At 38.5% G+C, this 18,903-nt stretch overlaps 1 protein-coding gene across 6 annotated transcripts in view; it reads left to right on the top strand.

The window, feature by feature from the left end:
- The first annotated feature begins 5,627 nt into the window (after positions 1-5,627).
- The window catches only part of phactr4b (phosphatase and actin regulator 4b), a 52,261-nt gene continuing 38,985 nt past the window's right edge, over positions 5,628-18,903 (top strand). The window contains exon 1 of one of the 6 annotated variants that reach the window (XM_077217300.1): positions 5,628-5,757. The gene's annotated coding sequence lies outside the window, so the exon portion shown is untranslated. Of the gene's footprint in view, positions 5,758-6,354; positions 6,695-9,014; positions 9,144-18,903 lie in introns of those variants that run through there. The other 5 variants (XM_077217273.1, XM_077217308.1, XM_077217281.1 and 2 more) reach the window with 5 other exon arrangements.

The raw sequence follows: 18,903 nt of genomic DNA, 5'->3' as shown, positions 1-18,903 counted from the left end.
AGACTTAAAAGATGCTGATTCTATTCTGTGTGTGGATGGATCTTAACCAGCATCAGTTTAAAGATTTATTTTTTGGTGTTTTTGCCTTTTATTATAATAGGAGAGTATGTGGAAATGAAGTGAAGTGGGAGAGAGAGAGGGTAAATGAAATCAGGAAAATCCACAAGCTGAGACTTAAAATCAGTTCACCGGAAGAAGGCTACACCAGTGCTACATGTCAGCGTGCTGCCCATGATGCTAACAGTGCCAACTAACCAACATTAGTTTGATAAATATTAGAACCTCCATTATAAAGAAACATGGGGGGAACAATCTCCAATCGCAAACAATCCAGCTGTCGGAATCCGTTTCCCCACCCACGTGATAAGAAATGTTGATGTAGTGGCTTAAAAGATACTGACTCTTATCAGTTTGATAAATATTAGAACCTCATGGAGTTAGAAACATGGTGGGGAACAGAATATGACAGCAGTGGCGTCATGCCCATTCAAAGTGAGGGGCACGTGCCCCCTCATATTTTTCCTCCCTGATAATTTTTTGATTCCTATTATGCTCCATAATTACCAGTGCCTATAACGACTCAAATGTAGCCTATTCTCAGGAATGTGATTTTTCCGGATTTTCCGATTTGCCGGAGTGAAAAGGAGAGGAGATATGAGGACATAACAGGCTGACGTGCGTACAGATTTTTTCCTTCCTTTCCAAGTATCAACAAGGACGTATTTGCGTTCAGCTTGTTCACCTGCTCAATTTCGTACCTCAGTCACTCTCGCGCTACAGTGGTATCGTTGTCAGTTGACAAAAACATCGCCGTTAGGCCACCAGTAGGACTGGCCGATATCGATATAAAAAATATATCTATATATTTTTAAATGTGATATGGAATTAGACCATATCGATATAGTTCAAATTTGCGCTATAATCCTTGCTCCAAACAAGCTGCTGACTGCTTTTGTAGAAATAGATATCGTGCATTCTATCAGTTGCAGTTCTGGCACCTCCGTCTCAACAGCATTAGTTTAGGCTACAATGCGACAAATACTCATATCAAATGTTGGCGCAGAGGAACGGGACACATAAGTTCAGTGAGTTCTCAAAAGTTAATTATTTGCATGTGCTTTAAAGCCTTGCCGGTTAAACATGTCATTCACTACAGATGCGCTGTTCTAACATGCGCTTAACTGAGCGCGAACACCCGACGTGCACATGAACTAAAAAAGCCTGTCTAACAGCGCCTGGTTACTGGACTAAGTTATCTTTCGAGTCTTATTTCGCTAATACTCTCAAATACACACAAGGTTACACACAAATGCATAAGGAAAGTTGGTTATGTCTAAACTGAAAGCAAACCGAGAAAATTGAGAGAAATCTGCTTGTCAAATTAGACGCTTTGCGTACAGGTCTTAAAGGGACAGTAGCCCTAATAATAAACATGCAGCCGCTTGTCCTTAAAGGGATAGTTCACCCAAAAATAAAAATTCTGTCATTATTTATTCACTGTAATGTTGTTCCAAACCGATATTAATTTATTTGTTGTGCTGAACACAAAATAAGATATTTTGAAGAATGTCGGTAACAAGACAGTTGCTGGTCCCCATTGACTTCCATTGTGAAAAATATACTATGGAAATCACTGGGGTACATCAACTGTTTGGTTACCCACATTCTTCCAAATATCTTCAACAGAAGAAAAAAAACTTATTCAGGTTTAAAACAACTTGAGAGAGTAAATGATGACAATTAAATTTTTTGGGAGAACTATCTATTTAATGTTAATAAAACAAGAAAATCTGTATATTTTCCTGCTTTTTTGTCCTTAGCTAATCACATGATTCTTCTGGATGTGTAATAAATCGGTCAGCATCAGCCCGCCCCTTTTTCCTAATATGGTGTCTGTGTATATCAAATCAGCGCTCTAGAATCTTTGCTTTGTATGTTCAAGCAACTCACTCGTCTCGAACGTTGAGCTGGCAATGTTTTACATGGTCTTGAAGTGGCATGGCTCTCAAGTCTCACGCATTGGCCGTGAGACACACGCATTTCAACCCGTTCACACGCTCACACGCCACCACACCTTGTATTTCTCACGCTGAGGAGTAAGGGAACTTGTCCCGCTATACAATTAATGGACGAGACGCAGGCAAACGGAGGGAAGTTCTCTGCCGAGTTCATTGCATCTGTCTCGAGTTATACAGAGTTAAATGCTAGCTACCAGCCAATCAGAAATTAGAATGAGTTGTTTCCGGGTAAATTATGTGTTCCCGCTGCAAGCACGTTCGTTACTAGAGAACACGCGCACAAACGGAGTGGAAGTTGAAAGAGCACGATCTGATGAATGCGGTTTGCGGACATCTTCATTTATTTTTATTTTTTTATCATTTTGATTTTACGATTCCTGGACGATATCTCTTGCCTGTGATCAAAGACAGTGAGAGCTGATGTTGAGGAGTATAGCTAAATTCGTGCTTAATTATTTTTTGATGCATTCAAAAACTCTCCAACTGCTTTTAACTGCGGGGTCACCGGATGCAAAATACACTTTTATATGGTATTTGCAAATAAATGTGTCTTTGCAGTGTGTGGACACAATCACCATGCAATGAAAAAAATCCATTCACTTTTTTTTTATCCTCAAAAAACCAAAAAGTTGTTGCTCATTATCATTTAAAGAGACATGCACCGAAACGGGTCACTGTGAAGTGTGAACAGAGCTGTATTTGAAGAGGTAAAAAGGGTGTTGTTTTACACAACCATTGAGAAATTTTAACCAAAGTATGTTACAAACTTTAAATGAAGACCCAAAAGAATCATACCAACTTGTGGAAAATGGGCATCCGATGACCCCTGTAAAGGTGACCGGTTTGGGTCTTGACATACATGCTCAGGGCAAGTTGTTATGACACAATGTTATGTACATTGAGCACTGATGTTCAGTTGGCTTGTTTGGGGTCAAATTTATTTTAATTTTTCAATAAATTTGTATTTTTTAAATATAACTATTTATTTTATTTGGATGAATTTGTCTTTTTATCAGATTTAACAATTGTTATAATTTCCATTTGTGCTGGTCAATTATGAACAATAGGCAAAATTGAACTGCTAGCAAAAATTGAAGCGAATTTGGTTGGGTCAGAGACCGCTGCTGCAAATATTTGGGTGGCTCCTCCCCTAAATCTCACTCTAAACTTTTGATAAAACTTGAGAGCCCTGAAGTGGTAAGTGGGCAAAGCAACAAATCGGCATTTAATTAGTTATCGGATGATATTAAAAGGTAGTGGGATTATTTGTGGTTGACCTGGAAATTTTAACTTGATCAAATAGTTATGGATTTGATATTAGCTGCGAATTCAGAGCATTAACTTAAGTTGTGTCAGTGTAACGTTATCGATAGCTAGCCTAGTCTAACCGTCAGAAAAGAATTGCCTCAGATTGTGCCCCCCCAGAATTTTGGCTTGCATGACGCCCCTGTATGACAGTAAACAATCCAGCTGTCAGAATCCGTTTCCCCACCCACATGATAAGAAATGTTGATGTAGTGGCTTAAAAGATACTGATTCTTATCAGTTTGATAAATATTAGAACCTCTTGGAGTTAGAAACATGGGCGGGGAACAGAATATGACAGTAAATAATCCAGCTGTCAGAATCCGTTCCCCCACCCATATGTAGATGCAGTGGTTAAAATATGCTGATTCTATCCTCAATTGAGCTCAACCAGTATCAGTTTGATAAATATAAGAACCACCTGAAACATGGGGGTCGGGGGGGGGGCATAATACGACGCTGAACAAACCAGCTGTCAGAATTTATTCCCCCACCCCCATGATGAGAAATGTTGATATAGCCATGTAAAGACTTCTGCACATCGATCCTGCCGCTTTTTTCATTCCTGCTGGAACCAATGGTGACACAAGGCAAAAAAAAAGTTTTTTTTTGTATGATTATAAAAAGTCCCTCTATTAGCACTTCTCCAGAGGTTCCACTAGATGGCAGTACTCTGTTACTATATAGTCCCTACATTAATTACTTTTAGATGACAAAACTTGCATGAAAAACCTGCCTTTTCATTTCGGTGTAGTTAAATGTGAACCACCATGCGTTAAAAAAAAAACTTGGGTGTGTCAGCAGATATTCAATCATAATTAATTTTTACTTTTAAAATCTTACAAGCACTTTAGGCATACTACGAATCACAACAGTACTGCTCCTTTGTATTTTAAGTGGGTTTCAACTAAATTGTTTTCACAACTAGCACTTGCTTAGGAATCTACTGTTTCTTATGGAAACTTTGCAGTTGCTTCTTCAAACTTCTGTTATGATCAAACATTTTTTATATATTTTAAACTATTTACAAAAGGAAATGCATGCTCCCGAAAAAAAGTGCATGCTTTTTTTGGACATACAGTACATTTTAAACATTCTTGCTTACATATTACATTGCATGAACTAATTATGAAGTCATGGGATTTCATGTCCCACGAGTACAGCCACCCTTTGAGCCATCTGACCATTTTAACTACTAAGGTTATCTCACAATAAAAATTCAACTGACTCACAACACTTGGTTGAAAAGTTCACAAGTCCTGTCACTGGTGTGACATTGCATAATTTAGCCAGGACCATGATTATGATGACCTATTTGAAACACACACAGATAAAAAATATGATTGTTTATTCACCAACCAATGTTCAGGCCTCTGCATGGCTGATTTTCTTCTATAACGTGTCTTCTTAGATGTAATTCAAATGCCAGATTTGATTTTTTTTTAAATTTATATATATGCACTTTTATGCACACTATACTATACCAATTTCCCATAGCCTAGCCGTTTTCTCAAATTAGTGCTTTTCCACTGCGGTAGAAAATTCCACCAAACATTCTACACCTAATAAATCCAAAATGGATCCTCCAATTGCTTCCGACAATGTTGTAAGTATTGTTAAAAAATAACTATATGTGTAACATTAAAAACAATGTTTTGTTTTGTTTTTGGATGCATGACAAGCTAGTCTGAAGTGCATATGAATGTTTTTTGGGGATATCTTCTAACAGCCACAGACTAAGAACTTTTATAGATAGGCTACTATATTTTATTGTTATAAATTATACTCTCTTCACCCCAATATATTGTCTCATACAGACCATATTAAGACCGTATTCATCTTTAAGTAAATTGATGACAAATATTTAAAATGATTGCCATATTCAGTAGCCTATAGACTAATTTCTATTAGAATACATAATACACATTCCGTGGAGGGCGAACAAAACAACTTCAGTAAAATAATACAAATATTCAATTAAAATTTCTTGTCGTTGCTTAGCTTTGCTTTAAAATGATTCGCACACGGTTTAACACTGAAATTATAAGATTTCGTAGTTATTTTTCTAAATTAACAATTCACTACAACACCATAACAATACAAATAATAAACGCACAAATACACCAAATATTCACATGCATTGAACATTTAAACTATAATAGTGGAATGAGTTGCATTGCTTCGCGTTCCCCTGAAGCGCCTCATGGGTAATGTAGTCAATTATCTTGAGGCAGACAATGGAAGCGAACAGAGGTTCTTCAAACTTCAAACTACAATTACCATACTTCTTGTCCTTCGATTTCCGGTATCTTTGGCAAAAGTTTCAATGGGGGTGGAAAAAGAGAGTAAGGAAAAAGTATCCGTGTTGTCTTGTACATGAAGTGAAACTAGACGGGGAAGAGGAGGGCCATTGCCTTAGACGTAATAGGGCAAGGTAAGAGATGTTACCTATCAACCAGATGATGCACGCGCAGGTTAATCGCACTGGAAAGAAAACGTTTCAATGCAAACTCAGCTTTCTGCTATGTTTTTAAGTGTTATGCACAAAGGTACTCGTGCTCATACAACAATTTATTTTCGTCATAGGCTTTCTCTTCACAAATACAGCCAAACATGTGTTTTTTTATTATGAAAAAAACAAACAAAAAAACAATGCGTTAATATTTGTGATCAAAGTTGCAGCGGCGCTGCGCTCATCGTGATGCTCATCTTTGCACGCTTGCGGGTTTTTTTTTTTTTTCTTCTTCCCCAAATTCCATGCTTTAAATGCATATAATAAGCACTACGAACGGTGCAAATGCCCTTTAGTCTGGGATAGGAACTGAAAAGATAACCGAACATCTGAGAATATTTGCCGTTATGATGATCAGCAGACTTTTCAGCGACGCACGAGAGCTGTTTTTTACAAATCCGTAACGTTATGTGTTGACGGTGGTTTCTAAAGGGAACCTGTATAAAGCATTTCAATTTAACAGAACATTCCCAATGCTTTCTGAATGTATCACCGCTCATTTCCATGTCCATTTGAAATACGTGCGATGTGCACGCGCGTCAACTCGCAGTCAGCATTTCGCACCTACCGCCTGTTTTTTGTCCATTGTTACTCAAAATCTAACGAAACCGTTTACGAGAGCCGGTGTCTGTCTGCTCCTTATCACATGCAGAGACCGATCTCGCCAGCTTGCGTAACATTGAGGAAGATCTCATCATTATTAGCATCTGATTTGTTCTTTTGTGCACGAGTCGTTTTGAGGACTTGATTAGCTCGGAGCTCCATCAGAGCATCACTCATTCATTGCTCGAGTGAAGCTTACATTTCTCTGGTGTGTCTGTGCATGAGTGAAAGATTGAGATGGATTGCCGGTTGTAAGGTAGGGTGAAGGACAATTGTTAAGCTATTTAATAATATTTTAAAGAAATATTCCTGTTGCTCAGTGTGGTTAATGCAGACCATCTTATTTGACTCGCATTGGTATTCTATCGCAAGGAGGACACAAGTGATGACAAGAACGTCTTTAGTGGAATCCTGTAGATCGGGGATGTTTAGTTTTTATTGACACGGAGACATTAACAAAACCCAGGAGCCACAGATTAAAATCGTATTTTCTTTATAACAACTTTGATTGTGAACATTATAACTTACGTCGGTAGTAGCCTACAAAATCTACGCTTAACAAATCTTTAGTTAGAGTCATTCATGTAATGAAAATGTTGTTTTATGTATTTTCTCTATTACATGGATCGGCTGGTTGAAAATCGTGGTTCTAGATGACAAGATTAGGCTATAGTTATATTTTGTCATTAGTGGTTATCATAGTTATCATGTTTCAAATTGAAGTTCATTTGTTTAAACTCTTTGGTGTAAAAAAAAAAAAATATATATATATATATATATTTTTTTTATTTTTTTTTATCCTATCTAGATGGTTTCTACAGAGAGATGTGTAGATGTTGAAGACATTAATCTTATTTGGGAGGGATATTGATAGACTTGTTTAAGTCATTTACACACGTTGCTGGAAAGGAAACGCGCACATAATTTTTAATATCAGGAGAAAAATCAGCATAGTGTGAATCATATCATATTTCATATATTTTACTGGACTGGAATACTTCTACCCCTTTAAGAAACGTGTTTTATTCTGTTGATACTTTTGAATTTTTTTTTAACCAGGGTAATCCAAGTCTTGAAATTATTTTTGTAAGTTCTGTTACACTGTTTCACACTGCTTCACACTGCATGCACAAGTATGCGGAACTATAACAGCAGATTTGTGTTGTACTCTCGCACTGTGGCTTTACAGAAAATAAAGTGATTTCTGGGTTACTGCATTTAATTTTTCTTTTTTTAAATAATGACCTGTACATTATACAATGGTTATCTTTGTTAGGCCGTTGAGATTTATCATCACCAGTAAGGGGGTAGCTTTTAACAATCAGTCAGATGAAACGAATAGTGTAAAGTTTACTTCATTAGTTTGTAGCTTCATAAAAGCCTATATTGTAAAAGATTGTTTCGATAAATCGCATTGTAGTGCATTTTACCATATTTTATTTGCTGTTTTAAGCATGCTATGTATGTCTGGCAAAAATCTCTGCAGCCAGGTGATGTGGTTATGGCACCTACCTACCAGTAAGGGCCAAACCTTGACCCCTTTGTTTAATATGGGTACCGAAATATGTACTGCTTTTGCATGGGGTGCGAAACAGGCTTGAGGCTCCAACCTGATCTCATTTGAAAATGTAAAATTTTTACCAGGTGGCGATTTTGTATGAATTTGTACGATGTGATCTGTACTAGGAATGCTGATGATTAATCAACAATCTATTAATTGTCGATAATAGTGTATTCGATAAAACTTAAGATAGTTGATTAAGCAAGGTTGTCATGAGGTTTGTGCATCTTGTGCAAAACACGTGCAGCAGACACACAAGAAAAAATTAAGCAAGCTTGCCTTTGTTACGTATTATAAATGTATTAATGTCTTCAAGCCATGCAATGGATTAGGTAGGCTTGCTTTTTATTTCGAAACATAATTAACCAAGGGTCCAAAAAACCCTACAAACAAGTGATTTTACTGAACATAAGAACTACTTACAAACCAATCCAAGTGTGCTCCAGCTGTAAAACAGTGTATGATTGGTCTCTACACACAATGGTCCCTAACCATTGGCGGGGCGTAAGATTATACAAAAAACGTACAATTGTGATTGAATTAGGCTAATTCATACGAATTAGCCACCAATTCAACAAAACTTGAAATTGTTAAGAATTGCCATGAGAATGTGTTTCACTCAGCTCTACCACTTACACATCATCCATTTCTGATTGAGTTGCTTTGTATCCAGGAGACCTCCTCACTAAATGTCGTGTGCCAGCTATCAGGATTCAGTCTAAAGATCTTAATTTACTGGTGGGAAATGGAGAGTGCCTTTTCTACAACTCTATAAAACAGTTTCTCATTAGGAAACAAGCATTGACGTCCTTTCCTTGGAACACTACTTGGTCAAGGTTGTGTGTGTGTTGTTAGTTTCTACGGCTATGTACAAGATGGAATGAGAGGAGGGCTGAATTTGGTTCGGCCTGGTGTTTTGGACTCCTTGAAATGTGGGCCACTGGTCCCTGGGGTGAGCGGAGCTTTTCTGGGGCAGGCGTGGCTATGACGTACAGACGGTTCGGAATGGGAACGTACAGTACTGCCCAGTCATTCTGAAGGAAGCCAGGGGTGTGATATGCGGTCTGGAGATAGGAAATCAGGTCTCGCTTCATAGTTCCCACAACGGAGCTCTTGCGTTCTGGTTGAGGTTTCGGCCAGAGAGGTAGGCCAACTTTCTAGAGCGATTTCTGAAATTACAGTAAGATTGCGTTTGAGTTACATTGGTGAATTATAAGTTCACCGTATACTGTCTTCCCCACGCAGTTGGCAAAAGTTGCCATTGACCTCCAGTTCACGTAACGATTTTTTCTCTCATCCATCGGCAGCTGTCTCAGCCCAAAACTAAACACACAAGCCAGCCTTGACACGCAGAGGTGGGATGCTATTTAAAGATCACACAAGCGTACCAGCTGCTCCCATTTCCGTGCTACGTAATTGAATCGGCGCATCCAGTTAAAGAACTCGTCCTTAGATTTGAAAGTTCTGTTTATAGAAGGACTCTACTTTCTGTCATCCTTTCTTCTTTTCTGTCTGTTTGGAGAATCAACCATGTACTACAGGCAGTTTGATGTAGGACACTAAACCCACTTTTTTATGTGTGTTAAGCTATTCTTAGGCAGTCAAGTGGTAGGCCTAGTTTTGTACATGAGAGGGTGGTGCCGTAGTGTCACTTAAAAGCGAGCTTTGGGGATGTGTTTCAACGTGCCATCTGCTCTGATACAATTTCCATCATTGTTTAATTGTGTCAGTCATTAAGTGACATCAGACATCATTTTTGGATTGTTCCAACAACTGAGTAGTCGATCAGTGAAGTTTAATGTATCTAAATGTTTGATTATTTACTTATGTAGGTGTACTTTTGGATGCATTTTTTAAGTCACTGTGCTCTAAAAAAAATCTTCATAAAAGCCTACTTTAAAGCACCACTCCTGCAACCATCCACATTAAACAGAAGTCTTTGGTCATTGCATTCTGCATTACATCTCATGTTATTTTTGGATTTTTTTTTAAAGAGTCTTGTCTTGTGCATTGTTCCAGTCTGTTGCATTTCATCTCTTGCTGTTTGGTTTTTATGTATTTTCTTATGTATAAAGGACAGATTGTCTGTCTTAGTCTAGTAGTTCACGGTTTTCAGACTTTTTTGGGTCACCAAGTAAGTATGTTGATCCCTGTGCAAGGGATGTCCCTTTCTAAAATATAAAGGTAGCTCTATATTTATTTTCATATATAAAGAAAGACCAATTTTAACTGTGAAAATATTTTAAATGTTTAAAATATTTAAAAGTATTTATTTTAAAGTGCCCCCATTATGCCTTTTCAGATATTACCTTTCATTGTAGTGTGTAATATAGCTGTTTGTGAATAAAAAAAGGTCAGAGTTTGCAAAGTTTTAAAGATCAAAGTGCATGATAAATAGTTATTCTCTCTCTCTCTCTCTGTCTCTCTCTCTCTCTCTCTGTCTCTCTCTCTCTCTCTCTCTCTCTCTCTCTGTCTCTCTCTCTCTCTCTCTCTCTCTCTCTCTCTCTCTCTCTCTCTCTCTCTCTCTCTCTCTCTCTCTCTCTGTCTCTCTCTCTCTCTCTCTCCCTCAAAAAAAAGAATTGATTCTAAACTGCCAAACAAGTCGTTAGTAATTCCAGTCTTCCGTATTTTACATATGTAACAAATTTGCATAATGCCCACCTATGGTCTTTATTGGCGGGACGCGACATCAACAATGTCTACTTTGACCCGCCCTCACCTCAAACACTTGTGTATGTAGAGAAGGTGCTGTTTTCTGCTCTGCAAAACCAAATTCTCTGTGTAAACACTTCCAAAGGATGAGGATGTGAAGAGTCAGTGGTTAAATTACCAGAGAGATACAACAGCGCTATAACCTTCTGACGATTGCTTCTCAAATCTCTGTGAGGTTTAAGTGGAATTTACCAAATGCTTATCCATTAAAGATGGGATACCACTTTATTTGGACCAACTTGCTCCTCAGAATCACAACCTGTTAGAATTTAGATTAACAATTGATGCATCAATTTTCTACCGGGTGTTCAAAATACATAGCTTTGTGTTTTATATTGTGTAGGTCTCCTGCTAAATCATGTTACTGTCTTACTGAAATAGTTCTGCTAATCAGCTGTGGGCACGCTGTTACCTAAAAAGATGTCCATAAATGCAGATTGTCTGTTGTTTTTACTACTTTGAGTAGTACTTTGAATAATGATAAAGGATGGAGCAAGATTTGTTTCACAAACTTTAATGTTACATCACTCATTCACGTTAGTGCTCGTATTTGTGCACTTTTATTGATACAGTTCCCGCTAATGCACCGCAATAAATTAGAAATATACACATCGGTTTGTTGATGGACATACTCTTGTTAATGCTGATGGTGAGGAATTACAGTTTCAACATCTCATAATGTACGTCAAACTAAGTAGCGTCCCATCCTCAAGTCTTCCTTGCGATGAAGGTTTGGGTTGAATAACTAGCCTGGTTCTTCTTCCAATGTTTCATCGTCAGACTCGTGCTTGAATTGATATGGCAAAGTCGACGCCATCATTACTGTCTTTACAATGTGTACAATCTCTGAGCTTTAGGAAGCCTCCGGAGCTAATGTTCAGGTATGGTAATGTCTCTATTTGTAATTCAGTTTTTGCCATGAAGATAGCAACAGAGGCTGACATGGCCTTAAATAAAAAAATAAAAAATGTGGTGATGTGCAATGGATATTATGAGAAAGTTCAAGTGTTTTTTTACCTTTGATGCTTGTAAACCTGTTGTAGAAGGAGACTTCTAAAAAAAATGAGGCACCTTTAAAATAATAGAATATAATAGGGGGACTTTAAGTTTACACTATCATTTATTTTTTCATCTCATCTATAAATAGAATAATATAATTTGTGAATAATCTCATGAAATATGACCAGTTTTCAAATTTGTATTTATTTTTTATTTTATTTTATTCCATTTTATTTTATTTACCTTCTGGCCACACCCCAGTTTGAAAGCCCCAAGTCTATCCAACCACTAGCAAACCACTGACTAGTCAATTTTAAAGATAGTTTTGCACTGCCCTACTTGAAAAGCAAATGAAGAGTTTGTTTGGATGTTTTTTTTCTGGCATAATAGTATTTTTGTACAGAGCATGGAATGGCCTTGGTGTTCACACATAGGGGTTCTGAAGGAGAGTGAGACATCAAAGAGGAGTAGATTCAATAATAGTGTGAACATCTGTGATTTTTCCTGCTCGGCGATGGAATTTGATGGTAAGAAACAGTCACCGTTAGTGACGTGCAAAACTAAGTGAAATGACCTTGCGAAGTCATTCTTCCAACGTATTTCCCCATCTAAATCTAATTTTGCTTTTATATCATTTAGGCTATGGGGCAGCACCCAAACAGTTTGGTACCACACTTATTTTGCCATGTTTCATTTACAGTATAGGATTTTAGTTCCCTGAGCACACATCCTAAATGTTGCACGACACAGGCTGAGGAGTTAAGCACCCAAAGAAGAAATAGGCCAGTTACATCATTTTTTCACACTTCATGTCCCGAGGGAAGCTGTGTGTGTGTGTGTGTGTGTGTGTGTGTGTGTGTGTGTGTGTGTGTGTGTGTGTGTGTGTGTGTGTGTGTGTGTGTGTGTGTGTGTGTGTGTGTGTGTGTGTGTGTGTGTGTGTGTGTGTGTGTGTGTGTGTGTGTGCGTGTGCGCGTGCGTGTGTGTGTGCGCGTGTGTGTGTGTGCGCGTGTGTGTGTAGCATGTGTTGGGTATCACCAAGTGTCATGTCTCTGAGGTGACACTCTCTTTGGGAATATGACAACATTCACACTTTATTCCCGTGTTATTATAGTGGCTTTTTTAAATTCAGGTCATATTCACATTCATCTCGCAAACACTACACATGTGAATTTTGCATGCAAACACCTTTTAAGGAAGTACCCAGCACATTGTTCCAGTTTACAGTATCTGGTCCAGGGGTGTGAGAACGGATTTATCTGAGACGCACACACACATCTGCTCCCCGTTAAGGCACTGAAGTGTCTCCAATTCATTCTCTCGGCTCTTTTGCCCATCCAGCACATATTCCTAAGCCATTCCCCATCATTATGAAGCCACAGCAGCAGCATTTATTCAAATTGAATGCGAGTTGTGTGTTAAATAGCAGACTCTCAAATATGCAATGAGAGTATTATGCTACATGCCTTATTAAAAATTGAATGATTAATTCAGTGAGTGGCATCCATTTATCAGTTATTTTGAAAGGTAAGTTTTATTATTGTTTTGTTTGTTTGTTTGTTTTTTACATGGTCAGTTAATGGATGTATATCAGTTGATATTGAATATTTAATTGTTAATGTTTATTTCCCATTTCCCTATTTTACACTTGGATAAACTTTACCGTTATCTAACACTCACTTAAAGGTAATCTTTTAATTACACTGTTGTCTGAAATCTATAATGTAATATGTTGTAATGCCTAAATGCAGTTAAAACATTTTAGTGTTATTATTCATTTATTTACACAAAAGTGTGTATATATATGTAAGTGTATGGAATAAAAGTTGTATAACATGGATTGAGGGGAATGTCTTGTTCTTGTGGTTTTGAGAATTCAAACTGTTGAGTAGCCACAGATACCTAAGCTTGGAAACCTAAAAGACCATAGCTAGTTTGTTGCGGTGGCTAAACTACGATTTCATGGGAGGATTGATTATTTGATGTATGCATAGCTTTGGTCGATATTACCCTGTAGTTTGATACCGCAGTCACAACATGCTAACCACATGGCCCTAAACAAGAATGTAAGGTGACATGCTTCAAAATCATAAATGAAAGCATAGGTATGCAACTTAAAGGCAGGGTAAGTGATTTTTTTTCCAGAAACATTTTTTGTTATGCTGGTTGAAGGTCTCTTCACATCCTGATAGCAATCACAAATAGTGGTGGAACGGATCACAAAATTCGCCTAAATGATAAAAAAGTAATCAAAAGTCAGGTTATAAAAGTCAGTGCTTTTAGCTTGTTTGTTCATTATTATTGTAAAGTTATGTTCTTTGAGACATGAGGTAGTTTAACAGTCTCTCGTGACGCTTTTCTCATGGCTGTTGTACACGTTCATGTGTTTTGAAGGAGGCGTGGCTTTCGAGAGCGCTCTAAAGGGAGGGTGGGATCTTATGCTTTCAAAGCTAGCTCGCTACTCAATTCAATTCAATTCAAATTTATTTGTATAGCGCATAACATATCGCCGGCGTTGAGTCGTCTTTTCACAGGCGTCGAGTCGTCTCTTCACAGGCGTTTAGTCATCTTATCGCAGGTGTTGGGGCATCTGAGGTCTCCGTGAGAGGCTGGATACAAACCGGAGCTGACGAACGCTATTTACCTCGGGACTAGCGTCCCGAGATAACAGCAGAAAAGCAGATGGGAGATAATTAGCATAGCTGCTGTTCATAATATTAATGCATTCGATCTGATTCAACAGTGGTATAAAAGGTAAGCATTATGTGAATGCTTGGCTAAAGAGATGCGTCTTTAATCTAGTTTTAAACTGGGACAGCGAGTCTGAGCCTCGAACAATATCAGGAAGGCTATTCCAGAGTTTAGGAGCTAAATGCGAGAACGCCCTCCCTCCTTTAGTGGACTTAGAAATCCTAGGAATAACCAGAAGCCTCGAATTTAGTGATCTTAAAGAACGCGATGGATTGTAGGGCGATAGAAGGTCCATTAAATACACAGGAGCTAAACCATTTAGGGCTTTATAGGTCAGTAATAGTACTTTGTAATTGATACGGAACTTAATAGGTAACCAGTGTAGAGATGATAAAATTGATGTTATATGATCATATTTTCTTGACCTAGTAAGAACTCTAGCAGCTGCATTTTGCACTAACTGTAGCTTGTTTATTGAGGATGCAGGACAGCCAGCTAATAAAGCATTACAGTAATCTAGTCTTGAGGTCATGAATGCATGAACTAACTTTTCTGCATCAGAAACAGATAGCATGTTACGTAGCTTAGCAATGTTTCTAAGGTGGAAAAAGGCTGTTCTTGTAACATATGAAATATGATTTTCGAAAGACAAGTTGCGGTCTAGTATAACACCCAGGTCTTTTACTGTAGTAGATAAAGTAACAGGACATCCTTCTAAATTAAAGTTGTATTGTACAAGGTTTTGTGGGTAGTTTTTTGGACCAATAAGTAATACCTCCGTTTTATCTGAATTTAATAGCAGGAAATTACATGTCATCCAGCATTTTATATCTTTGAGACACTCTGTCAATTTAGATGAGTTAGTGTTTTCATCTGGTCGTGATGAAATATATAATTGAGTGTCATCAGCATAACAGTGGAAATTAATTCCATGTTTTCTTATAATATTACCAAGTGGCAGCATATATATTGAGAATAGCAGAGGGCCTAACACCGATCCTTGCGGCACTCCATAGTCTACTGATGTTATCTTCGATTTTTCTCCATTTAAACAGACAAAATGATAACGGTCTGATAAGTACGATCTAAACCAGCTTAATGCCTGTCCCTGAACTCCAGTGTAGTTTTGTAGTCGATCCAAGAGTATTTTATGATCTATAGTGTCGAACGCAGCGCTAAGATCAAGTAGAACAAGTATTGATACAGCCTTGGTCAGAAGATGAAAGTAAATCATTTGTAATTTTGACTAGCGCAGTTTCTGTTCTATGATGCTGTCTGAATCCTGACTGAAATTTTTCATAGATATCATTTTCTTGCAAGAAAGAGCACAATTGAGCGGACACAACTTTTTCTAGTATTTTAGACATAAATGGAAGATTTGAAATGGGTCTGTAATTTGCTAGGTTATTTGTATCTAATTGCGGTTTCTTAATGAGAGGTTTTATTACTGCCAGTTTGAATATTTTTGGAACATGACCTAAAAATAAAGACGAGTTAATAATATTGAGAAGAGGCTCTTCCACTACAGGTAACACTTCTTTCAGTAGTTTAGTGGGTATTGGATCTAATAAACATGTTGTTGGTTTAGATGCAATGATAAGTTTATTTAGCTCTTCCTGTCCTATATTTGTAAAGGGGTGTGGTTGTTCTTGAGGGGCGATAATTGACGCTGGATAATAAGACACCATAAAAGATTGTACATTTACAATTGTGTTTCTGATGCTTTCTATTTTGAAGAAATTCATAAAATCATTACTACTATACTGTAACGGAATATTTTGCTCTTGTGATGTTTGTTTATTTGTTAGTCTAGCTACGGTGTTGAATAAAAACCTTGGATTATTTTGGTTATTTTCTATTAGTTTGCGGAGATGCTCAGCCCTGGCTGCTTTTAGAGCCTTTTTATAACGTGACATACTGTCTTTCCACGCGATTCTAAAGACCTCTAAATTAGTTTGTTTCCATTTACGCTCTAAGTTACGAGTTTCTCTCTTGATGACATGCGTAGCACTGTTGTACCATGGTGCTTTAGTTTTCTCTCTAACCTTTTTTAATCTAATTGGTGCAACAATTTCTAGTGTACTAGAGAAAATGGTGCTCAAACTGCTAGTCATTTCCTCTAGTTCATCTGTTTGTTTGGGTTCACTGAGCAGCTGAGATAGATCAGGTAAGCTATTTGAGAATCTATCTATAGTGGTTGGAAGGATTGTTCTGCCTGGTCGATAACGTGGCGCAACATGACAAATTTCAGCAGTATGTATTATGCAAGTTATCATGTAATGATCAGTGACATCATCACTTTGCGGTACAATATCTATATCGGTTGGGTTGGTTCCATATGATATAATTAAATCTAGTGTATGATTTAGACGATGAGTGGGACCACTGACGTTTTGCTTGACCCCAAAGGAGTTTAATAAATCTGTGAACGCAGCCCCTAACGCATCATTTGTGTTATCTACGTGTATGTTAAAATCTCTGCACAATTATTGCTTTATCGACATTGACCAATAGATCTGAGAGAAAGTCTGCAAACTCTTTTATGAAATCAGCATATGGCCCTGGAGGTCTATATACAGTAGCCAAGGCTAGAGATAATAGGGATTTCTTTCTTACATCTAAGAGCGTAACATTTAGCACAAGTACTTCAAACGAATTAAACCTGTGACCTGTTTTCTGAGTAACATTTAGAATATCTCTATAGATTGTTGCAACACCGCCGCCACGACCGATCAGACGGGGCTCATGCTTATAACAGTATCCTGGTGGATTAGACTCATTAAGACCGAAATAATCATTTGGCTTAAGCCAGGTTTCAGTAAGGCAAAATACATCGAAACTAATATCTGTGACCATTTCTTTTACAATAACCGCCTTAGGTGTGAGCGATCTAATGTTTAGAAGACCTAGCTTTAGAAATTGTTTTTGTTCACTGATATTGAGATTTTCTGGTTTAATTACAATAAGATTTTTTCTAGATCCTATAGTAGATTTATTGTTTGGCCTCACTAAACGAGGAATAGACACAGTTTCTATATAATGTTCTACACTTCTTATATCAATTAAGTTGGGACAGCAGAGACTGTGATTTGGACTTTGACTTACTAGTCATATGGTGTGTAACGTCTTGGAGATGTTGTCCGACAGAACAGCCGCTCCGATTCTGCTGGGGTGCAGGCCATCAGCACGGTAGAGCCTAGGTCGCTCCCAGAACAGATTCCAATTATTTACAAAGAGCAGTTTCTGTTCATTACACAATGACATTAACCATTCATTTAGTGCAAATAATCTACTGAACCTTTCCTGTCCTTGTCGGTACGTGGGAAGCGGTCCAGACATGATGATCGTTGCTTCAGGCGATGTGCTGCGTACCGTCTCGATCAGGCTCCTGTAGTCCTTCTTCAGAACCTCCGTCTGACGCAGCCTGATGTCGTTCACTCCCGCGTGCAGCACAACAGCTCCGACGCGCTCGTCACCGTTCAGGATCTCGGGAACATGTGCAGCGACATTTAGAACACAAGCACCAGGAAAGCAGTGAGTGCGCACCTTACCCTTACCTGAGGTAGGCCGGACATGACGGACGATGGAACTGCCGATGATCACGGCGTCGTCGCGTTCCGACTCGCGAAGAGGGGAGAAGCGGTTCCGGGTGGAGATCTCGAAGACCGGGAGAGGCGGAGAAGTTCTTGGTCTGGTCCTGTCTCGTGTCTTCCGCTGAGGAATCACCCAGGGCCCATGGTGTTGTGTCGGTGCCGGAGTGAATGAAGCCAGGGAAGATCGCATCCTGGGTGCTTGCGTCCTGTGCAGAGAAGCACACAGAGTAGACGAGGTCGGAGTCAAACAGTTACTAACCACTGACTTGTGAGCATCGGCGCGTGATGTTTCAAGCGCTGATCGCCGATCTCGCAGCTCGGCTTGCCTCTCTAGCAGACCACGGATCTGCTTCTCCACGGACTCCAGCTCCAACAACACCGAATGCAGCTCGAATGTGTCCTCACCTGCACTCAGAGGTAACGTTAGACACACATCCGATATATTCGCCATTATAACAGATGAACAGTAAATTAGTATTGATACTACAAATCAATAGGCGAGAGGCCACGCGTGCGATGCTAGCGGGCTAAAGGCTAGTAGCGGAGATTCGGAAAGTTGGATCTAAGTAGCGAAATCAAAGCAATCCGATTGTTTTTTATAAGGAAAAGTATCGAAGATAAGTTCACATGCTATAAAACTAGAAAGTGCTTGTTTATAAATGAGAGCTATTGCTCTCCTCTGCGAAAATTGGATACCCTACCTTTAGGCCGGGTGCACACTGACTGTACGAGTTATATTAATCCTTTACGACTGTTGCTTGTCAGACCGTACGAACATGATTCCTGCTGTAAGCCATGTCACACTGTGGGATCTCAGTGGTCATTATTAATGTCAGACTGTACGGCAGGCAAGACGCGTTAAAAACAGACACAAGCAGGAAACCTAATCCAGAGTTTTACATCATCAATCAG

The sequence above is a fragment of the Siphateles boraxobius genome, unplaced genomic scaffold, assembly GCF_051911475.1.
Source record: "Siphateles boraxobius isolate OS27281-9 unplaced genomic scaffold, OSU_SipBor_1 12, whole genome shotgun sequence".
NCBI lineage: Eukaryota > Metazoa > Chordata > Actinopteri > Cypriniformes > Leuciscidae > Siphateles > Siphateles boraxobius.
The sequence above is the reverse complement of the archived record's forward strand: the minus strand, read 5'-3'. Positions and strand labels throughout refer to the sequence as shown.